This window comes from Leptodactylus fuscus, chromosome 8 (assembly GCF_031893055.1).
Source record: "Leptodactylus fuscus isolate aLepFus1 chromosome 8, aLepFus1.hap2, whole genome shotgun sequence".
NCBI classification, from domain to species: domain Eukaryota; kingdom Metazoa; phylum Chordata; class Amphibia; order Anura; family Leptodactylidae; genus Leptodactylus; species Leptodactylus fuscus.
The window spans coordinates 36,035,055-36,056,808 of record NC_134272.1 but is presented as its reverse complement, the minus strand read 5'-3'; the positions used below and the strand labels follow the sequence as shown (position 1 = coordinate 36,056,808).

At 45.8% G+C, this 21,754-nt stretch overlaps 1 protein-coding gene across 1 annotated transcript in view; it reads right to left on the bottom strand.

Annotated features, from left to right (window-relative positions):
- LOC142216492 (gamma-crystallin-1-like) overlaps nt 1–21,754 on the bottom strand; it is a 347,542-nt gene that overhangs the window by 191,673 nt on the left and 134,115 nt on the right. The window lies entirely within an intron of this gene.

Here is a 21,754-nt window from a genome sequence, read left to right as displayed (position 1 = left end):
AAACAATGTGAAGTAAGAAAAAATCTATCCGTACGCGGATAGTGTGTGGTGGGTAACGAAGTAAAAATCCTATTCGTTACAGCCCACCGGACGACCCTAGTGAGAATGGAGAGGATGAAAATAGATTGAGAAGTATATAAGGTAATGTGAGGTGGAGGAGGGGGAAAGTGGGAGAGGGATAGGGAGGAGATGGTAAATAGCGAGTAACAATGAGCAGTGGGGGGGGGGGGATATGATCCTGACGAGAGAAACCGTGATTCTGAAAAACCTGTAGGTAATGAGGGGCAAGGCCGTGAAGGGAGGTCCAACAGTGGATAAACATTACATCAGAGGGACGGGAAGCGAGGGGGGGAATCTGTCGCCCACGACCGCGGGACCCAACACTAATAGGGGACCCGGGGGCAGGGGCGATGAGAAAGCCCTCAAAGTATACAAAAGGAGGTCCTCTAGGGAGATAAATATGAGATTCAACATAGAAGGCAAACCTCTGTTGAGGATAGTAGAGGCATATAAAACATTGAAGACGTGCGCGACAACGATCACATACCATATATATTGAACATTTTGCCATATATTTCGGGACGGGGTGGGAGTGGGGGGGGGGAGGGGTAGAGGGGCGGGAAGTGAGGGGGAAATCTGTCGCCCATGACCGCGGGACCCGACAATAGGGGACCCGGGGGCAGGGGCGAGGAGAAAGCCCTCAGAGTATACAAAAGGGGGTGGTCCTCTGGGTAGATAAATATGAGATTCAATATAGAAAGCAAACCTCCCTTCTGTCATCTGTTCAAAAGAAAAGCGTCCCTTATACTATAGGTTTATAGTAGGTTTGAGACATGCAAAAAACCAAGTTGGTATTAGGTAACAGGCGACTGTCTGTCACAGGGGAGAAACATGAAGGAGTGTGGTTTCAGAGAGTCCAGAAGCTGGCTGCTGTACATACAGGCGTGTATGGCTTGTAGAAGCGAAGCGTCAAATGAAGTAATAAGACCAAATCGTATAGCAGTTAGTCACCAATAATGCCTCTGGCGACCGATTTCTTCTGTTTTGGAGATTTAGATCTGCAGGAGAGTGTCTGCTTCTCCAAGGTAGGCAGAGACGGCCAAGCATGTATATCTTCTGGGAGCATCGACCATGAGGGTATAGGGATTGGTTCAATACCCAGCTGGGGCCACGCTGCGGCCAGGTCCTCGGGTGATCTGATGTAAATTCTGCGGCCTTGATTTGTAACCGATAATCCGAACGGAAAAAGCCACGCATAGGCTAAGCCCTTGTCCCTTAAAGTAGCTAATAAAGGCTTCAAAAGTCTCCTTTTGGCAAGCGTGGAGGGGGCCAGGTCTTGGTAGAGCTGGATCTCATGGCCCTCGTGGTGCAGGGGTCTTTTATCTCTGGACGCCATAAGTATCTCTGTGGTATCAACAGAAGTGAGAAGGCCACATATAACATCCCTGGGGGGTTCAGTGACTGCTGGCTTAGACCTGAAAGAGCGGTGCACCCTCTCAATCTGAATAGAGGAGGTCCTCTCAGGGCCCAGGAGCTCTGTAAATATGGCGGACATAATGTCTCTTAGGGAGTCTGGGGGGAAGGATTCAGGAAGACCCTTCAGCCTTAGATTTCTTCTCCTGTTCCTGTTCTCCAGATCCTCAATTGTGTCATATAACCGGTTCAGATGGTTGTGGTGGTTAGAAATGTGTAGCGCTGCAGTAGTAGCATGCTGTATAATATCAGTGTGGGTAGTTTCTAGTCTCTCCACACGGCCGCCCATATGCTGGAGTTCAGCTCTCATTTCGGCCAGCTCGGCCATTACAGGGGCTATAGTTTGCGAAAGAGCCTTCATAAGGAAGGCTTGTGTGACGGGGAGAGTATTGGTACCTTGGGAGTCTGCTCCGGACAGGCTTTCAGCATTCGACTCTTCCGCCGCATCTCCAGACTGAGCGTCCTCCGGCGCCATCTTGCGCGCCAAGGCCGGGGAGTGAGGAGGCTTTTTCCGAAAGAATTTATGGAGCTCCGCCGAGCTGGACCTGCGATTTGGAGTGTCCGGGACATCCCCACCACGTTCCCGGTTCTGCTTGCCCATTTTCAGGTGAGTAAGAGCTGTAGGGTCGGGGTAAGGCTGATAAGTGGACGGAGCTGCAGGCTCAGACCTCCATCCATGCCAACGGTTAGGCTCCGCCCCCCTGTTCTTTATTTATTTTTATATGTCTAGGGAAAGGGAGTGATTTGAACTTTTATATTTTTTGTGTTTTTTTTAAATACTTTTAAAAACTTTTTTGGTATTTTTCTTTTACTTTTATTTTCAGACCCCTTAGGTTGAGTTCACACAGAGTTTTTTGGTCAGGAATCAGGGTCAGAGTTCTATTGGCTTTTTTTGGAGGCTGATTTTAAGGGCAGATTCCTGACCAAATTCCTGACCAAAAAACTCCATGTAAACTCAGCCTTAGGGACCTTGAACCCCTGTGAGTCTAATTGTTCATATTATTCATGGCAAAACTAATATATTGCAGTGAATTGTAAAATACAATGCCTTCTATTACACACCGTGTATAGATGGGATATAATGACAAGCCTGAGAGCCTTCAATGGGCTCCCAGCTGTCATGGCAGCTGATTGCTGCCCTTCGATGACTAGAGGGTGGTGATCGTTTAAAGATGGTGGCCGCGCACTTTAGATGCCGCGGTCACGTTTGACCACATCTAAAGTGTTAACAGCTGCGACTGATGTCAGCACCAATTGCAGCTGTTGGTCCTGGCTGTCCATAGGGTGATTCAGATAGAGATGTAAGGATAAGGCCCTATATATTGAAAATGCAATTTAGCACTGGGATGACAGGAAAAAAATATATGACTGCTTACCTTGGAAGAGACAAGTTTACAAGCCATCAACACTCTGAAAGAGAAGCAAAAAGAGATGTATAGTAAGGGTAAGTTCACACGGAGTCACGTGCCGCGTGATGTGGCACGTATACGCTGTGTGAGATTTTGCGGGCCGTATACGCTCCCATTGATTTCAATGGAAGCGTGGATCGTATGCGCCACGTTATTTTGCGGCCGTGATTTTCTTTAAGGAATCTCTGTGCAAAATGCTTGCTAAATAAGATGTCAACAGAGATGAGCAAATCAATTTGGCACAAATGAAACTTATTCTGAAATTCCCAAAAGTTTTGTATTCCAAAAGTGCTGAACATTAGGAATTTCTTACGAATTAATTTGGGAAATTAATTTGTGGTCGATCTATGGAGGCAGAGAGAAGAAGACTCATATGTCCTCAGGCCCACAATCTGTATGACATTTGGCGTATTCAGCTGAATATGAACATGACTTCACCTTCTATTCCCACCCGCACTAGATTTACACCAGAATTATTTTTTGGTTTGGAGATTTGGTTTGGAGATTTTGCATTCCAAAAATTGACTATCCATACTATTCTATGGTCTGAGACATCTCCATATCTATTTTCTGCAGAACCATGAAAATGTACCTAAGACCCGGGGATATGTAATAGTTTTTTTCATTGTGTTTGATAAAAACTATTACATACCCCCGGGTCTTAGGTACATTTTCATGGTTCTGCAGAAAATAGTGATTATAAAGCCTTCTCACTAACATAGATATGAGGGTACTAGCTTTACATTTTGGTGCAACCTTAAGGCCATTATGAGATGACACATAGACACGTTTGGACAGGATAGCATACACATGGAGTAGTATTTCTGCTACTCTGCTACTCTCACTTGATACTTAGAGGAGCTCTAGCTAAATTACCCCTGAAGGATAACATATATGAGCTGTTATAACAGCGATCCATCAGAGTCAGAGACAGCTGAGATTTAGCTATCAGTAGGCAGTAGGGGGCAATAGTGAGAGATCAATAAATGCTGTTATCACAGCGCTCCATTAACCTCACCACCTGCCAGCTGATTTATGGACTATGGCACACTAATACAGACAGTCATTACAGCACTTTGACCTAGATCTATGTAGCTACCCAGAGGCAGGTTTAAAAGGCTCGACAAATCAAATCTTGTAGAGTATCTCCAGAATTCTGGATCCACATGGTATTGCTGATTATGTTGCTATCTAGCATAGTCTTTACAATTTGCAGTCAGACGTCTCTACAGTATAACCTTGCCTATCTAACATTATTCCCTGAATACATGTTGGGAAGAACGGTATCTGCCTCACTTAGTCAACATATGATTATTACTTTAAAACAAGCACTCTCCCTATACTGCTAGGCCTCGTGTATCAGGTAGGACATGTTTCAGTAACATATTTCATTATGACGTCCTTTTCTAATCTAAATCATTTTTGAGAACTTTGTGTTTTACACTTGTACATATGGTCAATGGCTTTCTACATGGAAAACACAACAGGCAGAACCAGCAGTAGAGAAAGTGGCACAGAGCGAACACCTTTGTTTCTAGCAATCTACAGGGGACGCAGTGTTCAGACCCCCCCCCCAACAGACGTCAATCTATGTAAAGTTATGACGAGTCTTTGATGTATTTAGTTCATTCAAGACCCCAACTTTGTCTTAGAAAATTGAAATTTAAACAGTGATCTTGTTAGAATAAAACCATAGCGCCACCTTGTGTTCAGTGTATGGAATTATCAGAAGTACTGTACACTTAGCAAGATATTTTACAGCGTGATCATTTTTTAGGTTCACAGTATTGTCACCTCTCTGTTCAGATCAATCGGAGGGATGGAAAGTCGTACTTCTAAAACAGTAGTAACACACAGAATCCGATGGACTATAATGGGGTCCATCCGGTGTCTTTTGCTTTTAGACTTGGGTTTCTGGGGGTCATTGTCATTTTAATGGGAACATGGGGGTTGGGTTATGGGGCATTGTGGCTGGCATAGGTGGTAGCTATCATGGGGCATTGAGGCTGGCATACAATGGTAGTTTTTCGCAAAAGGATGAATCCAGCATAAGGATGAATAAAATTTAACTTTTATTAAATCTTCATAAAATATAGTAACGTGCTTTTAGCAAGATCCAAATTGCATGGCTACGCGTTTCGGAGCTGTATTGCGTGCTCCTTCTTCATGCCTTGAAGAAGGAGCACGCAATACAGCTCCGAAACGCGTAGCCATGCAATTTGGATCTTGCTAAAAGCACGTTACTATATTTTATGAAGATTTAATAAAAGTTAAATTTTATTCATCCTTATGCTGGATTCATCCTTTTGCGAAAAATTTGTATTCCTGCTGGTTGAAGTCCACCTGCGTTTCCGTGCATTCGGCTGGATGAGAGGGTGAGCTGGAAAAACACATTATCATATATTTGATACAATGGTAGTACTTTAGTTATAATAGCAGCACTTTTGGGCTGTTATTTTGACATTATGGCTGATATGGGGGCAGGGCCGCCATCAGGAATTTTGGGGCCCCATACAGCCTAAGTGTCTGGGCCCCCCCCCCCATTTTAAGACTACTTCATTTTGCGACAATTAAACCAGTGATTTTCAACCTTTTTTGAGCCGCGGCACACTTTTTACACTTCAAAAATCCTGGGGCACACCACCAACCAAAATGGCACAAAATGACACTAAAACAGTACATATTATACATATAGTTAATAATATAGATTCTAAATGGTTGAATCTTTGGTTGAAATAAACTGCAGCAAAATCTGCAACAAAAACGCTGCGTTTATGCAACGTGGGGCCTCAGCCTTACGCCTCCTGCATACAAGTGGCACGCATGTGGTTTTCACTGATATAAACATTAAAAATTAATTGACAGGGCCACAAATGCAGACAGATATAGGGTATATATAGGACAGATACAGGGTATGTATAGGACAGATATAGGTGATGTATAGGACAGATATAGGGGATGTATAGGACAGATATAGGGGATGTATAGGACAGATATAGGGAATATATAGGACAGATATAGGACCTGCTCTATAATTTTCAGCTCTTCAATTTGGCCCAGATACACAGCCACAAAAAGAATGGCTGTATATATGGGTCCTTAGAAATGTATAGGTCTGTACTTATATCCACAGTTGTGTATAAAAAGTTTGGTCATGTATATTACAGGTTACAACTCAATGTGCCTCATATTAATAGCAGTGAACCCCATCATGTCCCTCACATTAACCCCCTGTGTGCTTTACATAAGGGACACTGATATGTGAGACATATGGAGGTAATAATTAAGTAAATATCTTCATTATATAGTACCCCCATATGTCACACATGTTATTAACTCTTATGTGAGCCACAGGGGTTAATATGAGGGACATGATGGGGTTAATTGCTATTAATGTGAGGCACATGGAGTTACTAAAACTAAATTAATAACCCCAAATGCCTGACATTAATAAGAATAGTTACTAACCTGGTGTTTTCTTTTACTTTCACTTTGTTCAGCTTCCTCTCCTCCTCTCCTATTCTGGGCTGCAGACGGCAGGAGCTCCTCACGTGTAGCAGCAGGTCCCTTATCCTGTGCAGTGAGAGGCTCATCTCTGATTGGTGGGCAGGGAGAGAAGGGGGCGTGTCCTACACCTGAGCTCTAGCAGAGCAGTGTAAGGACGCTCCGTCTACATTTACAAGCAGGGACTGGCTGCTGTGCCTGCAATGTACAGTAGGTCTCCCGTGCCAATCTTGGCACGCGTTTGGGGAACTTTCCCCACGGCACACCCGGCACACTGGCTTAAACAACCTCCTCTGACCTGGGGCCTGGGCAGTGGGCACTGCAGGGGGCCCGATCGAAATGTCAGGGCCCCGATCGGTCCCCGTCCCCCAATCCAGCCCTTGGACTGCTGGCGCCAGGGGCCGGGCCCCCCCAATTTTTCAATTTGGCCGGGCCCCTGACGCCAGTAGCGGTAGTACTGCCCTATCGGCGGCCCTGTATGGGGGTATTGTCTACATCGCTTCTGTCCAAAGGGTATTGAGATTAACATGGGGAGATTGCGGCTAGTATAGAGGCATTTGACCACATAGTGGGTCATGGCTTGACTTCGGCCTGTATAAGGGACATTTCTGTACCATGGCACATTGGTTCGTGACTGACATTGGCTGTATTTTTGTTGGTGAAGGGGAATTTAGAGCGTTTCAGCTGCATCATAGGAATCAATATAGAAGTCAATATTAATCTATGGCATTTACCAATAACTTATCATCACACCTCGATTTTCATTGTCTTTTCCAGGTGTATATTTCGTAGTGGACAGATACAAGACGATGAGAGCTCTAACCAGCAATACTGAAGGAAAATGAGAGGACAGGTAATTGATGTTAATTATATGGGCCATCTCCAGCTCTCTCCAGTTGTCATAATACCTTTCTGCATACCTCCCAACTTTTGAAGAAGTGAAAGAGGGACAAAATGTGCGGCGCGTGTAGCGCGCCACGGCAAATTTAGCCCCACCCACTTTTGTGTTGACTCCGCCCACTCGTTAATTTTTCATGTGCCCGCACACAGTATAATCCTCCTACAGTCACCCGTAAATTATATGTCCCCCCTCTATCTCTCCCCCAGTTTCATATACACCCTTCATCTGCCCGCAGTTTCATGTCCCTCTTCCATCTCTGCCCCCAGATTCATGTCCCTCCATCTCTGCCCCCAGATTCATGTCCCTCTTCCATCTCTGCCCCCAGATTCATGTCCCTCCATCTCTGCCCCCAGATTCATGTCCTCTCCATCTCTGCCCCCAGATTCATGTCCCCACATCTCTGCCCCCAGATTCATGTCCCCCTTCTCTGCCCCCAGATTCATGTCCCCACATCTCTGCCCCCAGATTCATGTCCCCACATCTCTGCCCCCAGATTCATGTCCCTCCATCTCTGCCCCCAGATTCATGTCCTCTCCATCTCTGCCCCCAGATTCATGTCCCCATCTCTTCCCCCAGATTCATGTCCCCACATCTCTGCCCTCAGTTTCATGTCCTCTCCATCTCTTCCCCCAGATTCATGTCCCCCCATCTCTGCCCCTAGATTCATGTCCCCACATCTCTGCCCCCAGTTTCATGTCCACTCCATCTCTGCCCCCAGATTCATGTCCTCTCCATCTCTGCCCCAGATTCATGTCCCCACATCTCTGCCCCCAGTTTCATGTCCACTCCATCTCTGCCCCCAGATTCATGTCCCCACATCTCTGCCCCCAGATTCATGTCCCACATCTCTGCCCCCAGATTCATGTCCCTCCATCTCTGCCCCAGATTCATGTCCCTCCATCTCTGCCCCCAGATTCATGTCCTCTCCATCTCTGCCCCCAGATTCATGTCCCCACATCTCTGCCCCCAGTGTCATGCCGTCCTCTCCATCTCTGCCCCCAGTGTCATGCCGTCCTCTCCTTCATCTGCCCCCAGATTCACGTTTCACCACCACATTAAACTTACCTTCTCCTCCGCTCCCTCGCCGCTCTCTGCCCGCCTCTCTCGCTGACACATGCGGCTGAAGGAAGGAGCTGACACAGGTCAGCTCCTCGCTTCGTCGCTACCCGCCTCTCTCCCTGACACATGCGGCTGAAGCTGCTCGCGTGCTCGCTTCGCCGCTGCGTCTCTCTCTCGCTGACACATGCGGCTGAAGCGAGGAGCTGACCTGTGTCAGCTCCTCGCTTCGCCGCTGCCGCCGGCTCCTGGCTTGTACATCGCGTCTACAAGCCAGGAGCCGGCGCCATATATTCATCCCAAAATCACTTCCCAAATCAATGGCACATTTATAGAGAATTCATCCACACATTTATTTCTTGCCATGCCAGTTAGTTATATGCCAGTTATATAGGGCACATTTACTAGCAATTTTTTACAGGAGGAAACCTAGGGGGACGGATCGCTCAGACTATTCACTGCAATACTGCTGTATTGCAGTGAATAGCAAAATGCCATCACTTCTATTAGACGCTGCCTCTGCCAGAACTAATGCAATGACAAGCATGAAAGCTTTCAATAGGCTTCTGGCTGTCATAGCAACCAATCGCTAATTGGCCCGTGCCGCTTGTGCAAGTTAGACGTTGCGGTCCCATTTGACCGCAGCATCTAATGGGTTAACAGGAGCGATCGGTGTGAAATGGTTCTGTGTTCTGGTGGTATTTTCAACAATGGCAGAACTGGGGAGAACTACAGTCTCCTATAGTGATGCTCCATTCTCGCTGTACAAGGACACAGCAACATTCTCTTTGCAAAATGTCACATGATGCACCCTTTATTGGAGGGACTATACACCCACAACTTACCCTACACCTGGCTCTTCCTCTTTGGCCTCTCAATAATGAAAAATGGTCAAAGAATCCCCATTGGTGCTTGGGATATTCTTGGTCTTGATCCCGTTGTTGTTCCCTCCTGGATGCCTATTACAGATGACTCGTCTTTACCTCCTCTGCCTCGGTATCAGGGTCGGACTGGGATGTCTAGGGCCCACCAGTGGAATTGTTTCTAGGGGCCCACCGCCAGGACCCTGAAGATCAGCGGTACCGAGACAGGGCGGTTAAAGGTAATAAAATGTTGGGAGCCATGCTACTCACCCACTATACCATGTGCAGTACATATATCTACTGCTACACCCTGTATGGCAAGTGAACAGCATGGCTCCTAGAAATGTTACCATTACCCGTAGCTGAAGTGTCCTGGAAAAGCTGATCTGCAGAGGTCCAGGCTGTTGTATCATCACAGATGTAATATTGATGGCCTATCCTAAGGACAGACCATCAATATTAGAAAGATGGATAAATCCTTTAAAGTGGTTGTCCAGGAATTGGAGCAACTCATGTGCCGGGCGGGAGGTGTAAAATAAAAAACAAATAAAAAAAGAATACTCATCTGTCCTTGGCGCTCTGTTGTCCGCCGGTAGTGTCCATTTGGTCTCGTGCGGGCGCCTCCTTGCTGGGAGTCCTGCACCTCATGTGATTGCTGAGACCTATTAGGTACAGGATTTCCAGAAATGAGGCCATGAGACCAAAAAGACACTACCGGCGGACAACGAGGGCTGAGGACAGGTGAGAAGGCTTTTTTTTTTTTTTTAAAAAAACACATTATTTTTACACCTCCCTGGCGGCCACCACAGCGATCACTCCAGTTTATAGACAACCTGTTATAAGGGTTGTCTGGGCCAAATATTTTATGGCCACTTCACTGGTCCCCCATAATGTATGGGATACAATGATGGGGCCATTATATTGTGTGGAGCAGTGATGGGGTAACATCCTGTGCGGAAGGGGATGTTACACTGTGTGGGGCATATTAAAGGGGTTGTCCAGGGTTAAACTTTTTTTTATGGCCTATACTCAGGATAAGCCATAAATACCTGAGACCTCACATTGCAGAAACACAACGTCTTTGGCTACTACAGAAAAAAAAATGTGTTTTACGAAACCAGCAAAGTGAATGAAATGTAATCAGATTTCCCTCATCTGCACACTGCAGGAAAAGAAGATGTGGAACAGCCGCAAACTCTAAAATGTGTGTGCTTCTAAAAACATGGCCGGTTACTTTCAGCTGCGCAATTGGGAGAAAGTGCGGGGAAAAAAACGCTGTGGAAAAAATACATTGAGATTCGCCGCTATTTTTTTCCACAGCTATTTTCTTTAGCTGCGTCTCGTTGTTGGGCCTCATCCTTATTATCTCAATATACTGAGCATCACACTATAAGGCTGAGATCACACAGAGTTTTCTGGTCAGGAATTTGGTTCTATTCGGAGGCTTCTTTGGAGGATGATTTTGAGGTGGATTCCTGACCAAATAACTCCGTGTGAACTCAGCCTTAGGCTAAGGCCCCATGTAGCAAGCAGTAACAAGAAGCGCTGTGGGAAAAACCCCGGCAGCAACACATCAGTTTTTCCTGCAGCGTTTATTGCAGAAACTCCGCAGAGGTTTCCTCTGAGGACTTTGTTTCCTTTAGGGTAAGTTCACGCAGGTTTTTTTGGTCAGGAGGCCGTATCCGCCTAAAAATCCTGACCAAAAAGACGGCTCCCATTGAAATCAATGGGATCCGGTCAGTTCTTTTTTCCGGGAGCTGGTTTGTTCCAGCTCCCGGAAAAAGAAGCGACATGCTCATTCTTCAGGTCATTTCGCCTTGCGATTCAGCCTGAAGCGACTCCCTCATCCCGACTAGGCCCATTCATTGGGCCTAATCTGGAGCAGAACGCGTAACTGGATGCCGGTGCAGGATGCAGTCACGGCCAGGGCCGCCATCAAGAATTTTGGGGCCCCATACAGCCTACGTGTCTGCCCTCCCCCCCCCCCCCGCGACAAATTTATCCCCGCCCACTTTTCTGCTGACTCGGCCCATTCATTTTTTCATGTGCTCCCACACAGTATAATCCTCCTACAGTCACCTGTAAATTATATACCCCCCTCCATCTCTCCCCCAGTTTCATATACACCCTTCCTCTGCCCCCAGTTTCATGTCCCCCCTCCATCTCTGTCCCCAGTTTCATGCTGTTCTCCCCCTTTCAACTGCCCACAGTTTCATGTCCCCCCGTCTGCCCCATTGTCATGCCGTTCCCCCCTCATCTGCCCGTGTCATGCCATTCTCCCCCCCTTCATCTGCCCCAGTGTCATGCCATTCTCCCCCCACTTCATCTGCCCCATTGTCATGCCGTTCTCCCCCCCCACTTCATCTGCCCCAGTGTCATGCCGTTCTCTACCCACCCCCTTCATCTGCACCAGTGTTATGCCGTTCTCTCCCCACCCCCTTCATCTGCACCAGTGTTATGCCATTCTCTCTCCACCCCCTTCATCTGCCCCAGTGTCATGCCATTCTCTCCCCCTTCATCTGCCCCAGTGTCATGCCATTCTCCCCCCTTCATCTGCCCCAGTGTCATGCCATTCTCCCCCCCTTCATCTGCCCCAGTGTCATGCCATTCCCCCCCTTCATCTGCCCCAGTGTCATGCCATTCCCCCCCCCTTCATCCCAGTGTCATGCCATTCTCTCCCCACCCCCTTCATCTGCCCCAGTGTCATGCCATTTCCCCCCCCCGTCATCCCAGTGTCATGCCATTCTCCCCCCTACATCTGCCCCAGTGTCATGCCATTCTCTCCCCACCCCTTCATCTGCCCCAGTGTCATGCCATTCCCCCCCCCTTCATCCCAGTGTCATGCCATTCTCCCCCCCTTCATATGCCCCAGTATCATGCCATGCTCTCCCCACCCCCTTCATCTTCCACAGTGCCGTGCCATGCCGTTCCCCCCCTCCCCTCCATTTGCCCCCCTGTTTCATGGGCCCCTTCACTTACCTCTTCCATCGCTTCGTGTCACCCGCCGCTCCGCTCTCACGCCACTGAAATAATTTAGGCGCGATGTGATGACGTCATCACATCGCGCCTACAGACGCCGAAGCCGGACAGCAGCGTTTAAACCAGGAGCTGAACTGTCACAGCTCCTGCTTTAATCGCGTAAGTATTCAGCTCATCGGCGTCCGTCGGACGCCGATCAGCTGAAATCGGGACCGGCAAGTGCTGGGGCGGGCAAGTGCCGGGGGCCCCAAGAGGCTCTGTGGGCCCCGGCACTTGCCCGACTATGCCCTGCGCTGACGCCGTCCCTGAATGACTGGTACAGGCGCCAGGGGGCCGGCACACGGTGGCGGGCCAAAGCCGGGCCCCCACCAGTTTTCAATTTGGCCGGGCCCCTGACGCCAGTACCAGTAATACTGGCCTGTCGGCGGCCCTGGTCACGGCTACGCGTTTTTTAGTCCGGAACCTGACGAGGCCTCCGCCTCCGGTTCCAGAGCATAAAACCCCATGTGAACTTAGCCTTATACCATATATACACACACATATACAATACTATAGCACATATGCATTTATATACATTCATATACCATATATAAGTCATATATATACTTGTATGAATACTATATATACATACACATTATAGCATACTGTATAAACTCACACATACCTGTATACAATCATACAGTACTCACACAGTATACAAGACACATACTTTACACAAATGTACACATATATACATATTAAACATACATAATTTATCAAAAGAGTTTACTCACATGTTCCAGCAGTAGTAAACTCAGCAGTCGGCTCCTGTCTTCCCCACACGCTGCGATGTAAGAGGACTCCGTGTGAGGGGGAGGGTGAGGGGGGAGAGAGGGAGGAAGTGCGTGCGGGCAGCAGGGGAGACCTCACAGGAGAGCAGGAGAGCAGCTTCAGGTAAGTGAAGGAAGCGGCCATTAGCTGATGTTGAAGCTGCACATGGTGTCCTCCGATATGTACAGCTTCAGCATCAGCTAATGGGGGCCCCTGTGTGTGGAGGCAGATGCATTGGCCAGGTGCCCGGTTGGGGCCCCTGGCCATCCCGATCGGGCCCCGACCAATGCATCTGCATTGGTAAAATGAAAACTTTTAAGTCAGGGCCGGGGCCCACTGGGGGATTCCCCGGTTACCCGGCGGGCCAGTCCAACCCTGCTCGGTACCCACCGATATCTCTCCAGTATAACAGTCTTAGTTTGACCCTGCCCCAAATGGCATGATCCAAAGAGAGGGGTGACCCTATCCTCTCTGCTGCCTGAGGCGAACCATAGAAAGACACCCCCAAAAAAATATAAAAAAGAAATAGCCAACCGGCTATCTTTAGTATTGTGATGGAGCCCCCCCCTAGGACCTATCCCCCCACTGGCAGATCATCAAATCCCCTTATTTGGCCCCCACGTAGTATAACACCTCCTTTATTTGGCCCACACACAATATACAACCCCTTTTTTTTTTTTAACCACAACGTGATACCTGACCCCTATTTCTTGCCCCCCCCCCCTTTTATGGCTCCCAACCATCAGAGTGTTCAGGGGATTTTATAAAAGGCGACACCACACAATAAAGAAGCCACAGACACAATGAATAAATTAAATTAATCTAAGTTTTATTACTATAATAAATCTAAAATAATTAGAAACCATCCAGTATAATTTATAGGATTTACTGCATAAAATAGTGTGAACCAGAGGAAGGCGAAAAGAACCCCCATATAAGGGGGAAAAAAATTCCTTCCTGCTCCCAAGTCCTGGTGATCGGCTACTCCCTGGTTCACTGCAGTGATGACACTGGATGGGGCCCTGTCACACTTATATATTATGTATATGGAATAAGTATATAATATCTGACATATACTATATTGTGTACCTATAACTATGCACTCTATAGAAGTCTATATTATACTAAGCTTACACATTTTTTGCATTTTTATTTCAATACTATTTGTCCTTATTATACCTATGCTAATCCTATTCCTGCGATATATAATCCTATTCTATATATAATCTCTATCATTCTATTTTTTTTTTCAATTTTTATACTATTTTTCATTACTATTCCTATATATAAAGTCTAACATTTTATATTATACACCTAGAGTTTTATTTTTTTTTCAATTATTTTTTCAAACTACCCTTACACTAAACTATCATTCTATATATCATCTTATAATACACATATATTTTTTTGTTTTTTATATTTTGTTAAAATGTTTATACTATATTGTATTATTATACTTAAACTAATCTTATTCCTATAGTATATATCTTATCTAATATATAATCTCAGTTATTCTAATCTATATATTTTATATTTATTTATTTTCGTATATATATATATATATATATATATATATATATATATATTACTGTTTTCTACTATTAGCCTACCTATAATATTTTTTTTAATCTTATTTATGTCTCAGCCTAAAATTTATAACTTGTATACTTATATCATACTTATGATATTTTATGTCTATTTCTATGTTATCTTTTTTTTTACTATTTTTATTATTTTACTGTTATCTTAAAGGGGTTGTCTAGGAATTGGACCAACTCTTGTAAAGGCCAGGGGAAATGAAAAAGAAAAGCCCCCACACCTATCCCTGGCACACTGCCACTCCCTCACCCACCGCCCGTGTCTGTTCAGTCTTTGCTGGTACCTGGATACTGTAAGTCCTGCGTCCCACGTGACCGCTGAGATCAATCAGTAGCCGCAACAGTCGCTGGTCCCAGTGATGGTGACATCCTGGTGATGTCACCAGTCACGTGGGACGCAGGACTTACAGCATCCAGGTACCAGCACAAGCCTGAACACACACGGGCGGTGGATAACAGAGCGCTGGGCATTCAAAGTGCTGGGCATTGAGGTTGTTCCAATTCCTGGACAACCCCTTTAACTTACATTTTGAAATAATATTCTATATTATAATTGTGTTGTTTTTTTTTTCTGATTTTTTAACTATAACTTTATATTTATAATTATTCCTACCTTGTCTAATTTATATCATGTATGACCACTATCACCCTATATTATAATTATGTTCTATCTGACTTTTTTAAAACTTTTTTTAATTTTTTTTTTTTTATTGTGACTATATTTACCTATACTTACCTAAATTCTGCGCATGAAGGAGGAGATCCTGGCCCTGACTCTGCGGAGGAGCTGTCTTATTGGAAGCAGGACCAGGAGCAGCAAGATGTTGTCTCCTCCTCCACCTCCTCCTCTTCTTCTGAGGCCTCTTCTTCCTCTGTATATTCCGTTGACTGTGAGGCCTCTTCTTCCTCTGTATATTCTGTTGACTCTGAGGTTTCTTCTTCTTGTGATGTCTCTGGTTCCTATAAATAAGATGAAGTCACAAATGAATATAAATCCTTTAATTTCAGATGAATGTAAGGAAAAGATATGGATCTCTATGATATAATAACTATGTGGTGACATCACTTACATAGTCCTCGGGGGTCCTCAGGCCGTTGTCCTCATTCACGTAGATCCACTGCAATAGATCAGGTAATGGTTAGTTTTCTTTGTTATGTAATACTAGCTGCTACCTGCGACTTCGTCTGCGGTGATTGTAGAAGTGTGTAAATAGAGTTGTGGGTGGAATTTTAGTAATGTGTAAAAGGTATGGGATATGAATGTTGGGTAATTGAGAGAATACGTGAGGCTTTTTTGTTTAACGCAATTTTCATTTGAGCTGCTATACGTTGTTTTCCAAAAGTGTACATAGGGTGTTTGGGTCTTGAGGTCTTTCAAGTTAATATACTTCGGTAATGTGTGTGTTTCACATTTTTTTATTTTTATTTTAATGGTAATGAGTTTTGCAGGCTGCATCCAGCAGCTTGCAAAACAATACGGTTGTACAACAGCAGGGGGTGTCCTAAAGAATGCGATGCATTGCAATCCTAATGTATTGCATAATAGTGCCAGTGCTTTTGCAGGCTACGTAGCATAGCCTGCAGCAGCCTGGACACAGTCAGCTGAGTGGGAGGCGTGGGAGAGGTAGCGGCTGCTATAGTAACCTGTGGCAGCCTAGCTCAGTGTAGGCGGCGCAGATGAGCAGGAGGGTGCCTACGCGCAGCGAGGGACAGACGGGAGCCGCGGGACAGGTAAGAGAAGGCGGCGGAATAGATAAGGCAGGGAGCAGAGGCAGTGAAAGTGAAGTGACCGGTGGTATGCAAATAAGCGGCAGCCATGGCGGGCGGTTGGCATATGAACATCAGTGGCATGGGCCGCAGCAAGGGGGGTGAAGTGAGGTGCAAGTGACTGGGAGGTGTGTTTGGGGAGGAGAAGTGGAAGGATAGGGCATTGAGGGAGAGGGGTAAGGTCATTATGGAGCGTAAGGTGTTGGTACAGCGGAGTAGAGAGAGCAGAGGTCCTGGCAGTGGAAGAATGGTACGTGAACTTACCAGTGTCAGGCTGGTGGATGGATCCTGCAGAGGAAAAAGCAGGGAGGTGATAGCGGCGTCGGGTAGTGTAGCGGCCTGGAGCCAGTCTTTTGGGTGCCGTGGCCTAAGGTGGAGTGGCAAAATGGTGGCGTGCTGGTAACACGTTGTTTATGTGTACAAAGTGCGCATGCTCCTGTCAAGATAGTGGAGTAGTGTGGTGAGCGGTGCCGCGGATCCTCCCAGCGGTGGGGGGTTGGCAAAGATGGCTGGTCCGGAGAGTGAAAGAGGTAGGCTCCTGCAGGATGGTGAAGGTGAGGGTGAAAGTGGGAAAGAATATGTGAATGTGTGGGGTTAGGGGCTAGGCTGTAGGGGGTAATGTGAAGTTTAGGGGCTTGCTATGGTCCAAAGTGTGTGAGATTGCAGAGATGGTGATGTCAGTTTGTTTTTTGTGGGGGTCGTGTGGAAAACGTATGTGGGTTATTGTGTTGAAAAGTAGCCTAGTGCGCAATCGTGTGTATTAACTATGTTTGTGGAAAATTTGAGCCAAATCGGTGGAGCGGGTTTTGTGTGATTGAGGAACAAACATCCAAACCCACAAACTCACAAACATTTCACATTTATAATATTAATAGGAGAGAGAGAGAGAGAGAGAGACATCCTAGTGTCAGACACTAAGAGGCAGTCAAGGTCTCATCTAGACAGTCAATGATGTTGCGAGAGAGGAATAACAGCATCCAAATCAAATCAAAAAAAGCTTTATTGGCACGTCCGAATAGATATTTGGCGTTGCCAAAGCTAGTAAAGTGTGTGTGTGTGTGTGGGGGGGTGGTTTGGGGTATAACGGTCCATGGAGTCTCGTCTTCCTCTTAGTTGGTGACCGCTATATGGGGAGGTGGGGTGGGGCGGGGTGGTTGGTTTGGGGTATAACATCCACGAATAATCATGGTATCAAGCCCTTTATTTATAAGCTTGCAATAGGGTGTAAAGGTGTGACTTCTCACAATACAAAAAATACCATTTATTTGGTTAGCACGCTTCCAGATTCTTATTCTAATTGCTTACATTTCAGTACACGGCTCATAATGGTTTGTCTAACTATGGGTTATGCTTATCTTACTTTAACGTAAAGCTTCTAACTTCATATTGGCATGTGTGCATTACCATCTCTTAGTGGTTTATGCAAAGTCATGATCCTCTTATATTGCCATTGTTAGATTAGTTATTGTGCACTTAGAAATTTCATTCACAATATTAATTCTTAATTCTGCAACTCAGTCCATAATTAAAGGGTTTTCCTCCACACAATGTCCAGTCACTGGATCAATCAAAGAAAAACAAGTTGAGAGACAACGAGATCTCCACTTCCCAGTCACCAATAGCTCAGTAGATAACAACACACGTCCCACCAATGATCCATATTTAAGTGGGTAGACATAAAGCCCAAGGAATAGTTGGGACAGAGGAGCATTAGATAATGTTAAGGGAGTTTTCTGTGCAAAAAATGTTTGTTTTTTTTTGTTTTTTTTAAAAAGGTCTGTTAGTGCTATTAATGGGTTAATAAATGCACCCATATACCTTTAGCCACGTTTTGAGTGATTTCTGGGTGTCTCTGGGAGCTCCTGGCATCTTCTGCATTGTTTACTTGGTTCAGCTTCCTGCTGTGTAACTTCCACACTAACCCCTCTCACCTCACACCCCCCTTCCTTTCTCCCTTCCTCCTCTCTCCCACTCACCCATACACCCCCTCCCTGTCTCTCTAACTATTGCGACCACTACTAGCCCTTCCCTACCTACTCAGCCTAACCCCAGACCCCATTATATACTTACCTCTCTTCCTTCTTTTCCCACACTTTTTTCCCAACACTGCTCTGTTCTCTGCAGCGACGATCCACCTCTACTGCGCAGGCAGTATTGTCAGCAGAGCAGCGCTGGAACAAGTCCCGGCAGTCAGAAAAGAACAAAGAGCCGTCCCACAGGAAGATGCCTGGAATGTAAGTTTGATGCAGTGGATGGGGAGGGAAGTAGTAGTTCGTTCCATTTCTGGAAACAGGAAAATGGATCGTCACTGGGTAACCAACAGATGTTCCTGGGGAGGTCCCATGACCAACCCAGGGATATGGGTAAATATAAATTTTTTTTAATTATGTTATTTAGAAAGTAGGAGGGGGAGAGTGCTTAAATTAGTGTAGGGATTTCCATTTATCCCGGACAACCCCTTTAATGCTAGTCAGTTTAAAAATTAGTTGGAATACTTCCTTTGTTGCATTTTGGCTACCTAAGCTTCTATCGTAGATTGTAAGGACAAAACAATTGGGAGGTGAAGGCTGGTTTAATAATGTAGGCTAAAAAGAGAGTGTAGCTGTCTGTTTCCATGAAAATTAAGTTCTATTGTTGGCCAGCTAGAACTAGAGCAATTAATGCACCAGACTCTTATGCCATTATGTTTGATATTAAGCTTTTATTGTACATGAAAAGGTTAGGAAGGCCTGATACCTTTTCCTTGAGTCTGTATAGGATAGAGGCCTTTACTCTAAGTTTCTTCCTATTCCAAACAAAGGCAAGCATCTGTCATTGGAATTTGGATAGGATGGCATCTCATATAGATAAAGGTAAGGTGTGAATGTAATATAATACTTTCAGCAAAATCCTCATCTTTTACTGGACAACACAGTTTAATTTGTTTAGTTTACATTGATTAATCTATTACCAGCATTAGTGGCACCTATATAAACTACTGTTCTACTGTATATAGACAACTGAAAAACCCACGGTCAGAATCCTGATGTATTTTGCTAATCTATCACCAGTGGCCGCTGTTTCTCTTCCTCTGAACTATTGTGTTGCACTTCCAATCCTCACCACTGGAGGCTGCTGTGTTTATCTTAGGAATTGCCTTTAACAAAGATGACCGATCTGTGCCAATGTGAATCCATCTTGTTTCCTGTTTGGGTCTATTTATAACCATGAGGCAGTTCAGTCATTCTTCAAGTATTGTGACTTGCTCCAGTCTCCTGCTCCAGAGAACTGTCTTTTGCAGACTGCTCTACTCTTCACTATATAATCACCTTGCAATCCACACTTCAAGCTGCACCCCAAACTATAATTTTGCTATTCCTAACTGCACCTGGTTTATTCCATCCGGCTACCAGATTCCAGACATGACTACCAGAATCGTAACACTCTGTTTTTTCTTGGTCCCTGGTGACCAACTCTCTACCTTATTTATTTTGCATTTATAAATCTAAATAATATTTTTTGGGGTTAGTTTGCTTTCCTTAGCTACCTGCCTTATGTTATGTATTTTAGTTTTATGTTATTTCCCTTTCATGAATTTTATTAAAGGGTTTTTCCAAGACTAAGAAAACATGACTAAAGACAGGATATGTCTCGTGAATAAACATAATGTATGTGCATTTGAATCATTTTTTTACCATTCCTCATATTTTCAGACATATGTAATACTAGCATTACCTGCGACTTCGTCCGCGCCGCCCTTAGTCCCTACCTAAGATGTATGTGTTTCACAGTATGTAATGAGTTTTTAATTTGTTCTAGGGAAAGTGGCGTTTTATGGGGGGTTTTTTGAGGTTTTTATTTTTGGTCACTTTTTTGTAAATTTTGTTTGTGCATTTATTGCACGTTCTAGGGGTCTTGAACCCCAGGGTGTGTGATTAGTAATGCAATGCATTACAATGGTAATGCATTGTAATGCATTGCATAATACCGGCGCTTTGATTGCAGGCCACGTAGCACAGCCTGCAATAGAAGTGCCGGTTTTATGCCATGCATTGCTGAATAGTGGTGCTTCAATTGCAGGCTACGTAGCATAGGGTGCAATCGAAGCGTCTGTTTTATGCAATGCGTTGCATAATAACGGCGCTGCTATTGCAAGTGACGTAGCATAGGGTGCAATAGAAGCGGTGGTGTTATGCAATGCATTGCATAATACCAGCGCCTCGATTGCAGGCTACGTAGCATAGACTGCAATAGACGCACTGGTTTTCTGCAATGCATAGGCTGCAATAGAACCGTGGGTTTCATGCTATGCTTTGCATAATACCGGTCGGTGGCCGCAATAATCGTCCACAATATCCCTTCCAGCACCTCAGTCACAGCTGATCGAGGCGCCATGTCCTCCGCCGGCACATGGGCGCTGCTATGTTCCTTCTCCGCGCCGGCACCCGGACCAAGCGTTGGGGCCGGCATCACGTTGCTATGGCAGCCGGGAGCCTTGTGCAGGGTCCCCGGCCTGTCGGTCTTTCGCTCCTACTGTAGCCTATGCTACGTAGCCTGCAGTAGAAGCGTCGGTTTTATGCTATGCTATACCAGCACTTCTATTGCAGGCTACGTAGCATAGACTGCAGTAGGAGCAAAAGACCGACAGGCCAGGGATCCTGCACAAGGCTCCCGTCTGTCATAGCAACGTGACGTCGGCCCCAGCGCTTGGTCTGGGTGCTGGCGCGGAGAAGGAACATTGCAGCGCCAACGCGCCAGCGGAGGACAAGGCGCCTTGGTCAACTGTGACTGAGGCGCTATCAGGGTTAATGGGGACGATCATTGTGGACACCGGCCACCCCCCCTCCCCCACCCCGCTGGACTTACCTTGTGGATGCTGTGTAGGCCGCAACATCTGCCGGCATGAGCGGTCCTGTCTAGCCGGCCAGCATGCCGGCAGTGTGTAGGCGGCCTGGGATGGCAGCGGCGGGCGGAACATGCGGGCTGCCGTCATGTTGACTACCGTCTCCCCGGTCAATCGCCCTGAAGACAGCTGTGTGCACAGGCCTCAGGATCTGTAGGCGCGATATCCAGCTCCCTTATCAGTCGGTGACAAGAGACTGCACAGAGCGGCAGGGGAGACAGCAAAGGTGAGTATCTATGTTTTATTAGGTTAAACTGGGGGCAAATGAAGGGGGGACTTTAAATTGCAGGTGGATGAAGGGGTGGGGGGCAACTATAGCTGTTTCCCTTTAGGTGTAACTGAAACAGAAAGATCGCAGAGGAAACCTCTGTAATAAGAAAAAAGGTGACTCCTTGTTTAAGTATGATTTTAATAATAAGTAAATCTGTCAAACATAATGAACATTGTCACCATGCCAGATTGTTCTCTCTTTCTCTTCAGATTGCATGTGACATTATAAAGGTTTTGCTGAT